Source organism: Manis javanica, chromosome 16, assembly GCF_040802235.1.
Source record: "Manis javanica isolate MJ-LG chromosome 16, MJ_LKY, whole genome shotgun sequence".
In the NCBI taxonomy this organism is placed as follows: Eukaryota; Metazoa; Chordata; class Mammalia; order Pholidota; family Manidae; genus Manis; species Manis javanica.
In genome coordinates this window covers 40,559,117-40,570,539 of record NC_133171.1, presented here as the reverse complement: position 1 = coordinate 40,570,539, position 11,423 = coordinate 40,559,117, and the positions used below count along the sequence as shown (strand labels likewise).

The following is an 11,423-nucleotide window of genomic DNA, read 5'->3' as shown; positions in this document are numbered from 1 at the left end:
TGCCACATTTCTTCTTTAGTACAATTCAATAGCTTAATTACCCTTTTATTTTAAACTTATTAATCCCTTATTAATAATCTTTAAATCATGATATTAGCCAACTATGCTTACTTTAACATGATCCAAGTATTGCCTCCATTCTTATTACTTTCCTAATTTTTTTCCTAGAAAACAGTTTAATGAACAAAAGAATATACTTTGCTTCATAATACCAGATTCTCAAAAATGAGTTTTAGGTTTTCAGGTGACTTTCCTTTTTTGCATTTCTTCAAAGCCAAATGTTGTGTTTGTTCTTTTTAGAGTTGCTTAGCCCATTTGATTGTTTTTTGTCCAAGATGGTTCTAAGTAGACTATAAGAAACCAATGTAGCACTGTTTTTCTCCAAATGAAGCCCAAAAAAGAAAAGTGCCTTGCATCATTAATTTTAAATTATTAAAATAATAAAAAAAGAAATTTAAAAAAATGTAATTTTGCAAGATGTTACCATTGGGCAAATCTATTGGATGAAACTGATAAAGTGTATGGGATTACTTTGTATTATTTCCTACAACTGCATGTATATCTACAACTATATAAAAATCAAAAGAAAATTTTAATTAAAAAGAAAATTTCCTCTAAGCAAACAAAAATTAAAAAGAAAAACTGATATCTGCACTTCTCGTGTTATCTGTAAAACTCTCTCCTCAAATCCCTACTAAAATTCCAGTAAGAAATATGTAGCCATGGGAAACTGAGATGAAATACATTGGAACTAAGCATAGCTAGATGGGTGGGGGGAATGAAGAAAGAGGCAATTCCAAGTAAAAGCAGAGATGAGATAATCCTGGTGACATAACCAGTGAACTGTTACTATGAGGAGGAAGCCAGTACAGCATTCAGTCACCCTGAAAATTAGGCTAATGCAAAAATTAAATTGTTTCTTACGAATCAATTTCCTTTGAAATCACAAGAGTAAATTATTGTTACCCCAAAATGACTGTAGCTCCAAGGGGCAGAGTGTTCCCAGCCCAAGGCAGGTCCCCAATGAAATGGGTCTAACTGAAATAAGTCAAGGGAAATGTTAGGTTGGGAGAAAGGCTTTTATTCCTTACAGTTGTTAACCAGGCTTGGCAACATCCATCCCCTCCGGCTACTACTCACACTCTCCCCATGGCTTGTGTTCCCCTTCTCCTGACTGCCCCTTCTGGGAGGAACTCCATGGGCGAATCCCTGGTGACTGGCAAATTACATACCAGGAATGGAGGGGAGGAGAGAATGGACATTTTCTCTCCAGCCCTTATCCCAGATAGATGGGAGTCTCTGCAGCGGTAAATACCTCTTGATATATAAATGAACTAAGGCTAGGTTGGAGATTCTGGAAATTCTGCCATTTACCTCCTAATGACATAGAACAAATTTATGTGAGAAATCAATCAAATTTAGTATTACTGTTTTGTAAAATTTAAGTATATGAACAAAAGAAAATTCTAAATATTGTTATGACTTTTACCTGAGTTTACATCATTAAAAGCACTTAGGAGAAGTTGGCATGTGAGATTCAATTTTATTGATGTTAGAAGAATTTGACCAGTTAAGTTTGCAATTTTTAAATTCTTAACAGATTGAGCTTTATAAAATATTAGTTTTTATTTATTAATTAGACAAGCAGTATTAAATATTTAGAGGAATAATTTAATATATTTTTAAGTTTAGCACATTGAGTATCAAAGTAAACAGAAAAATCATAAGTCCTTTGGGTGCTTAAGGTTTCGGCAATATGGCTAAGACAAAACTAGCACTCCTACCAGATGAGAGATCAAATCTAAGACCTTGGGTGCCTCCTTTCAAGATTGAAGGCTTCGTACAAATGCAATCATTTATATTTCTCTTCTCCAAGTATCAGCAATATCAGAACCAAAATAGCACTCAGCACAAAGCAACTGCTCAATAAAAGTTAGGAGAATTGCTTATTTTACTTTAGACATATGATAAAGCTGAGTTCCTTATTTTGAACTATAACTTACAAGTGCAACAGCTGGGAAAGGTTTCAGCCACCAGCTTGATTCTAATACTGCTCAAGTGAACTGCATTGCGTGTATTGTTAGTCTGACATGATAATTTTGGGCAAGGGAACCTCATACTGATATCTGGGAAATGAGTAAGCTCATAATACAGTTGTGTGTAAGTCTAGGCAAATCCTAGAATTGGGCACTGCACAAATCGCAGAGATACGGCCAACCCTTACCTAGAAGTTGGAAGTTAGAAAAAAAGGATCAAAAAAAAAGGAATTTAAACCTGTACCAAGAAAAGTAAATAATGTGTGACTATATCCTTATAACTCCAATTATCAACTAGTTGATTCTAGATGCCCTGACACTCATCTAAAACTTAGATGTACATCAGAAAAGATTCTGAATGCCTGATGGAAGGAGACAGAGATGGATTTACTGTGAATTTGGGCACATCTTAAATCTTAGAAGCATTTTCTGTTTCATGCTTGGAGTCATTCTGGGGACAGATTGCAAGAGTAAAGTGTTTTGAAGCCCTCAATCTCCTGTCCTCTAAATTTGTATTCCCTGGCAAGAGCCAGTAAAATTTACATGAAATAAATTTGGTAGAACCTGGAGGAGATGCTTTCTGTCTCCAGGCAGCCCTATAAGTGTCAAGAGAGAATCCTTAGCTTATTTACCTTGTACGATGAGACAGTTAGAGATGTATTACAGCTTTTTTCAATCACTTAGTTATGAGCTTATTAACTTTCCTGGCAGCTGGAGTAATATCTCACTATCTGCGAAAGGAGATATGTTAGTGATTAAATGACTTCATAAACAATATGTCACTTTTCATGTTTCATAAACCTGAGTACATTTATGAAGGACAAGGAGGTAGATTCCTTAACATATTTGATATAAAGCTTGTGGGAGTTGAGGAAAGGATAATTTCAGGGTACCTCAGATTCCGTTCCTGATTTATATGTACCCTTTGATTTACATTACTCTCTGATTAACTGAGCAAATAAAGGAAACAAGAAGTCATATACACTCATATTCATATTACACACTCTCACATGCATGTATATATCATTTAAAGTGTTAGGAGTGACAAACCATCATTTTTAGCTAACAGGAAGCTGCTGGCCCCAGACTGCTCAAATTGCAGCTCTAGTTTATAGGCTGCCTGTGGCCTAAGGGAGGTGACCTAAGCATTGTGAGTCTCAGTTTCCTTCTCCATATGATGAGGGTAATGGTAGTACTTAGCCCTTAGGACTGCTGAGAGGATTAAAATTACTTTAAAATACTTAAAACACTGTCTGGCACATAAAAAAGCATTCACTAAGTGATAACAATTTTTATTAATCAAAAGTCCCTAAATTAACTTTGTTTGGCAAATCAGCCTTTAAGTAAATCTGCCATTAATTTGTGTCCATTGAATAGCAGACCCTCATACTGACAACTGGGATAATCATTTATTTGCTTTGTCCTTGGTAATATTTTACTTTTACTGTTCAGTGGGATGAACAGGGGCAAGAAGGAGAACCAGACTGGCTTTTTCTGCAACAAATTAGCAGAGAATTTCTTCTGCTTCCCTGCACCAGAAGATCCTGATGATATGAAGTCAAGAGAAAACATGATTTTCCATTCTCATACCCTTTGTGAACCAGAGTTCCTTGCAAATATGTTGACTTTGCTGCAAATCTTTAACAGTAAAATGGAGGGAGAAAACAGATCTTACTGTGAGCAGGACTTCTCTATTTCTCTCTTCCCCAAATGAACTCTGTTGGTTAATACTGAAAAGCAGAAAGAATGAATCCTTGAATTATGACACCACTTTGTATTTAAAGGACATTTTTCCTGCCAATAGCAAAAGCCATGATAGTGATGTAAAATGTTTCCAATGAACATGCCATAGAATCTTAGGGGTCTGAATTAAGTTGATTGTTAGTTTAAATAAGAAAAAAATTAAAAAGCACTAATCTTATACACTACTTCCTGCAAAATTTGCAACTAAATTATGGAAGCTCTGCTGGATATCCTTATGCTGTTACCATTTTTCACCCAGCATGTGGTTATTACATCACTTAAAGCACAAAATTATTCATTATGTTAATTGTAGAGCTTGTGACATGAATGCCAATGCAGGAAAAAGGATCCAAATAACATAACAAAGAGTTAGATTACACAAAATGTTGATGAGTGTAAAACTTAACTTAGTCTGATTATAAGAGAAAAATGTCTGATTTTTAAAATTCATCTTAAAATAATGTTTTTTTGTGTTCACCTACATTTGACAGAATTAGTGATAAGTCTTACTCATCTCTAGATACTGCTTGGTAGTTATTTTTATAGTTCCAGGTTATTTTTTGAGACACAAACCTTATGCACTTCCTCAGAATCCTTCATTGCCAGTAGCCTTCTCAACACTGGCTTACTTCTGAAGCTGCCATATTGAATGAAGTTCACTGAAGTCCTCCTCAGTCCTCATTCCAACTGTTCACTTGACCAGGGACTACCACGCCCTTTACCCTTGACTGTGCACAGGCAGGTCAATAAACTGCATGGTCAGGGTTTCTGCCTCCTCCTTCTACTTCCAAATTTTGATGAAACACCACATCACAAGAGAGAATTTGATATTCTGAGCTTCTACAGAAAGAGTCACATGATGCATCTCAGAATATGAGAGGGTCAACTCCCATAAAGGGTCAACTTTGATTTATGGGAAGCAAAAAATTAGAGAGTTATCTCTCCTTCCTCCCTTCCACAGATTACTCAAAGTCAGAGTCCATTCTCCTTGTCATCCACCAGAACAGCTCATGTCCACCAATGCCCTTGCTAAGAAGCTGCTGGTTTTCTGTGCAGCTACCCTGAAATGGAGCTGGCTGGACCCTGTGACCCCACTGTTCCCCCTCTATCACTGCCTCACTTTCTTCTTTTTCTCCCATGCTGAACTGTGCTGGCTTTCACCTTCGAAATTGCTGCATTATCGCTTTTATCCTTTCCTCATGTTCTTTTTTATAGGGAACCTGGGCAGTGACAGTTATACTTTTCTTGTATTTTGAGATAGGGAAAGTTACCATTTTGTTCTTTTTGTCTTCTTCGATAGAATTGTTCATATTTTGGGATTAAGAACACTGGCATTCTAAATTAAAGTGAATTGAAATATTGTTGTGGGTGGTAAAAACAAATAACTTGATAGGACCTGAAAAAAATATATAATTCAATGTCAACTTTCATCTTCCTAGGAAACCAAGATAATTCAGAGCAGAGTAATGCATCTATTTATAAATATCCTTAAAATAAAAGGAAAAAAATATAATTTGTTTAATGAGGTTCATGCCTTTTACTTCTCCAAGAAACACTAAGAAAAACTAGCACCCAGAGGTCAGCAAGGTTGTTGTCGAGGCAAGAATAATCATTTCTAGTGCACAGAACGCACTCAGCAAAGCCCAAAATAAAACATAATTCTAGAGGATAGTAAACACTTTTACAGAAGATAATAAACTCTATTTAGTGATTCTACATCCAGATAAGAGACTGGGCTCATAAAATGTACAGGAGTTTGTTAGTTTTTTTGTTTGTTTCCTGGTTGTCTCTGGTTTGTTTCTTAGGAAAGGAATGCAATGGGATTTGCAAACCTTCCATTCCTGCAACTCCACTCCTTAAAGGAAGCAGGAAATTCTCCAGATGGTCCTTCACACCCTCATCCCAACTGTGAAGACCTATAATTTGGCAGCTCAATAATTACTTGTTTAAACTATCTCAAATATAGGATTTAAAATTTTTAAATATATCTTAACCAGCAACTCTCTTTAACTGAACACAAACCATAACTAATATCAGAGAAGAGCAAGAGGAAAACCTTCTTAGACGTTCAGGTCCACTGTTGTCTCTTATTTGTCTAATAGGCAGCAACTCTTGAATAAGAAATGAGCTTGAAGGATGACAGAATATGCCACCCCAAAATATGCCACTTGGCCTAAGGATTGTTTTCAGCTAAAGGCATTTAAAAGACAGCAGATGTGAGAAGGCCATTCTAATCTCCCCCTTCTTTCCAAAAACAAGATAAAAAAAATCTCCCATGCAAAAGATGCCCTATCTGTACCAAGAGAAAAGCAATATTCTTCAATGGAGACTGAAAAATGAGAGAATTCTGTACAAATAGACATTGCTAAAATAATTTTCATCTTGATTTAGCTTCCCCATATATTTTAGTTACTTTTCCACAATTGCCTCTTTGTTCGACCAATATAAAAATCTTTAGGTTTCACAGTTTCTTTGAGTCTTCATCTTCTTATGAGGGCTCTTACGTCATGTAAAATATATAAATTCATACGCTTTTAATCTGTTAATCTGTCTGATGCCAATTTAATTCTCAGGCCTACCTAAAAACCCCTAAGAAGGCAGAGGTAAAATTTTGCCTCTGTTCTACCTCCCTCTACCTTCTCCCCAGCATAATTTGACTCTTGTTTAGCTCCTTGGGGCAGAATCCATGGCAACTACTGCTTCTGTGAGCAACTGGAGTCCAAAGCAGCTGATCTGCATAGAAAAGGGGGAAATAAGTTGACACAGAATGCTGCAGTCAACTGAGTGTTCTTTTCCAATTCTGCATGAGCTGTTAAGCACTAAAGATTATTTCATGGTTCCAGACCAACTACGGGAACAACAGTGATATAAAAGGGAATAGTTGGCCTATGTTTTCACATAAAAATGAAAAGTATTTACAACCACCCTAAATGATAAATACTTGGCTTTCATCCCATTGCAGCATTTGACACTCTTCCCTTTGACATTTTTCTTACTTTTGTCTTTAGAGAGACTCTTCTCTCCTGCATGCTTTTCCTTTGTCTACATTCATTTCATCTAGTAGATGCCACTTTTCCCTAAGGTTCCAATCTTAACCCTCTTTAAATAACGTAGATGAAGAGCCTAACACAGTGTATGCAAACCATAAATAAAGCCTTTTTTCCTCCCCTTATATTTAGGCTCTCTCCTTTCAGCCCTTACAGGGCTCATTCACCACCAGAAATTCAATGACCATCTCCATTAGCAGCCTGCAAATTTATCTCCAGTCCCCAAAACTCTACAAAGGCCAAGGCCCATAGGGACAAATGCCTTCCATCATTTTCTCAAATTTTTCAAAATCATGTCAAAGTCAACTTCCCCCAAACTGAAACTGCTTATCCTCACTGCCTTAAAAATTTATCCTCTCCTGTGCTCCCTATAACTGCATAAATAATCATAATTTATTTGCCACTAAAACTAGAAATATTAATATCTTCTGAGAGTCTCTCATTTCCTCCTCACTCCTTTTTCACTGGTATTAGTCCATTCCACTCCCTATAATTTCTTACTAAGACAATGGCTTCAAACACGGGGTCCTGCTTCTTATCTCCCTCAACTCCAATGTATCCAACCCAATGCATCAGAATTCTATTTTTATAATCCTTTTTATATCTCCTACACATCTGCTCAGAAGTCATCTATAGCTCCTGTGGGTAGAATTGCAATGTTTCCAGAATCTCTTGCCTGGCTTTAGTGCATCTCCACATAATAGGTGTTTCCAAGGGGTGGAGAATAGTCCATCTCTATATCAATAGGTAATTACAAGGTCCAGAAAGGGCTTATCTAGACCAGAGAGACTGGGTGGGGCCTTTTCTTCTGCAGACAGTTCTTGGAAGACACAGGAGAGCAGAAGTGGAATACTTCTAAAAAATAAATGGGTTTCTCCTACTTCATTTCTCCCTTTGACTGATTTGAGTTTCAAAGGTATTTTGCCCCAGGATTCCCCCCTCCCCAGGAGTTACAGCTCCTCATTGCCAGTCACACCGGATCTCCAGTTATTGTTGTTGATATATCCATGTCATAGCACTATTGTTGGCACAGTTTCTTCTGCCTGAAATACCAGCCCTCTGACTTGATAAAATCCATGTCACTATTTAAGCCCTAACTCAAATTTCTTCTTCTCATTCAAATTTTCCAAGACTTTCTTGCTCAAGCATGATGCACCATTGTTTTCTCTATATTCCTGTAGTAATTCATCAGGCCTCTTATAGATTTAAGAAATGTATATGATTAAGAATGCATTCCATTCTTTCTTCAATTTGTCAGTTATTGCAATCACAACCCTTACTGCACAGTGTCATTGGCCTATTTATTTTAATCAATCTCCCTTCCTAGATATGTTATCTCCTTGAGAAAAAAGACAAAATCCATAATGAAGGCTGAGAGTAGCTCCTGGCACCTCCCAACCAGAGAGTCTGTATGGGAAATTAAGAGTAGCCTAGAGGGCCCCCTTCCCCCTCCCAGCTCCTGCCCAGGCAAGGAAGCTGAGATATAGCCCCACCAATTGTGGAGAGTGTGTTATGGTCCTATTTGACCAGAAGAACTGGAGAAAATTCCCAGAAGCTGTGTGGCCCAGTGGCACTCAAGCCAAGAGGCAGACAGAGCTGATAGTTAGAAGAGCAAAGCCCCTGGCCTCCCTGGCCTTGTTCAGTCACGGAATTTGGGGAGTGGGACATCTTGAGTTAATAGAACTAAAAAAAGAGCTTTACCAACTTTAGAGCTGCTTCTCCTGCTGCACCTGGGAAGGAAATCTAATTCATAATCCTGTTCATTGCTGAATACAGGCTTCTGCTTGCCCAACTGAGAACCTAATGAGAGCACACAGAAAGCTGCGTCTCATTCAATAGCCCTACATACAGTGGCACTTGAACAGAGAAGATAGCCCTTGGCTTCCCCAAGCCTCACCTGACCAGGGAATTCAGAAACTCTGAAACTCTTTGGGTTCCCAAACAATGAGCCAGGTCATGTTCTGCTGCCCTGCCAAGGCAGGGAAGTTTATTCATGGCCCCATAAATTACTGAACATAATACCTACTTCCAACCAACTAGTTAGCCTAACTAGAGAATCCAGGCAACTACAGAACCCAGCCTAGAGCCTAACTTGAGGAGAGAATCAAGTTATTAGTCCTATATGACTATTCTCAGACCATGGCACATGTACCTGTCCTCAGAGTTCCAAAAGTTGCCTCACCCAAAAATAGCATAATAGCAGGCCCAAGGACATTATAAGCAGACACACCGTGAAACTCAAACTGAGCTGACTGGTAAAAATCTCTCTGCCAAAGCCAACCAGTAAGGCCTGGAAGAGGAGCCCAATTACTCAAATGTGCAGATACCAACATAAGAAATCAAGGATCATTAAAAACTGGTAAATATGACACCCAACTAGAACAATCAGAAAGAAAATGAAATAAAAGCTATCAGATTTGAAAAGAAAAAAGCAAAAGTATCTGTATTTGCAGATGATACCAAAAATCCTAAAGACTCAACCAAAAAACTGTTAGATCTAATCAGTGAATTCAGTAAAGATACAAACTGACATACAAAAATCAGTAACATTTCATACATTAACAATAAATTTTGTGAAAAAGAAACAGACAAATAAATCCCACTTAGCATCAAAAACAATAAAATATTGAGGAATAAATTTAACTAAGGAGGTGAAATAATAAACTACTGAATAAACTACTAGACAATGATGAAAGAAATGAAAGAAGATAACAAATGAATGGAAAGGTATCCCATGTTCATGGATTGGATGAATTAACATAGTTAAAATGTCAACACTGTCAAAAGCCATCTATAGATTCAATGCAATCCTATCAAGATTCCAAAGACATTTCTTACAGAAGTAGGAACACTCCTAAAATTTATGTAGAACCACAAGACTCCAAATAGCCAAAGAAATCCTGAGAAAGAAGAACAAAGCAGGAAGCATCACACTTCCTGATTTCAAGCTACAACATAAAGCTATAGACATCAAAACAGTAAGGTACTGGCATGAAAACAGACAATAGAACAGAATCAAGAGCCCACAAATAAACCCAAACAGTTGATGTCAACTAATATTTCAGAAGGAAGCCCAGAATACTCAATGGAGAAAACAGTCTCTTCAATAAATGGTGCTGGGATAATTGGACATTGACATGTAAATAATGAAACTGAACCCATATCTTATACCACTCACAAAAATTAATTCAAAATAAATCAAATACTTACAAGTAAAATCTGAAACCACAAAACTCCCAGAAGGAAATATAGGAATAAAGCTCCTTGTCATGAATCTTGGTTATGATTTTTTGGATGAAACCTAAAGCACAAACAAAATAAAAAATAAATAAGTGCAACTACACCAAATTTAAAAGCTTCTGCATAGCAAAAGAAGCTATCAACACAGTGAAAACATAACCTATAGATAGGAAGAAATATTTGTAAACCATCTATCTGATAAGGAATTAAGATCCAAAATATAAAGAATTCATATAACTCAATAGCAAACAAATAACCCAATTAAAAAATGGGCAAAGGATCTGAATATACATTTCTCTAAAGAAGATACACAAAAGGCCAACAGGTACATTAAAAAATGCTCAAAATTACTTGTCATTAGGAAAATGCAAGTTAAAACCACAATGAGATATTACCTCATACTTATTGGAATGGCCATCATCAAAAAGACAAGAGAAGAGATAACAAATGTTGTCGTGGACATGGAGAAAAAGAAACACTTGTCTATAGTTGGTGGGATTGTAAATTGGTATAGTCACTATGGAAAACAGTATGGAGGATCCTCAAGAAATTAAAAATAGAACCACCATAAGATCCAACAGTTCCACTTCTGGAAATATATCCAAAGGAAGCAAAAATACTAATTCAAAAAAAATCTGCACCCCCATGTTCACAGCAGCATTATTTATAATAACCAAGACAACCAAGACATGGAAACAACCCAAGTGTCCATCAATGGATGAATGGATAAGGTTGTGGCATAATATGTATATGGATGTGTGGATACACACACACACACACACACACACACACACACACACACAAAATGGAATATAATTCAGCCACAAAAAATGAGAAAATTCTAACATTTATGACAACATGGATGGGCTTTAAAGGCATTATACTAAGTAAAATAAGTCAGACAAAGATAAATATTGTATGATCTCACTTATATGTAGAATCTAAAAAAAACCCACAGAAACCCAACTACCTCATAGAAAAAGATATCAGTCTTATGGAGAGGACAGGGGGAGAGGGTATTGGAGGAAGGTAGTCAAAAGTTACAAACTTCTAGCTAAAATCAGTAAGTAGTAGGGATGTAATGTACAACATGATGACCATAGTTAACACTGCTATATGGTATATGGGAAATTTATTGAGACTAAATCCTAAGAGTTCTCATCACATGATTTTCCTTTTTTCTTTCTTTTCTTTTTATTGTATCTGTATGAGACGATGGATGTAAGCTGAGTCTATTGTGGAAATAATTTCCCAATATATGTAAATGAAACCATCATGCTGTACACCTTAAACTTACAGAGTGATATCTGTCTATTATTCTCAATAAAACTGCAAGAAAAAAAAAAGACCAGAACAT

The 11,423-nt window shown here is 36.6% G+C and overlaps 1 long non-coding RNA gene across 1 annotated transcript in view; it reads right to left on the bottom strand.

The window, feature by feature from the left end:
- Nucleotides 1-10,031: 10,031 nt before the first annotated feature.
- LOC140846878 (uncharacterized) overlaps nucleotides 10,032-11,423 on the bottom strand; it is a 39,865-nt gene continuing 38,473 nt past the window's right edge. The window contains exon 3 of the long non-coding RNA XR_012126373.1: nucleotides 10,032-10,127. This is a non-coding gene — a long non-coding RNA (uncharacterized lncRNA). The remainder of the gene's footprint in view (nucleotides 10,128-11,423) is intronic.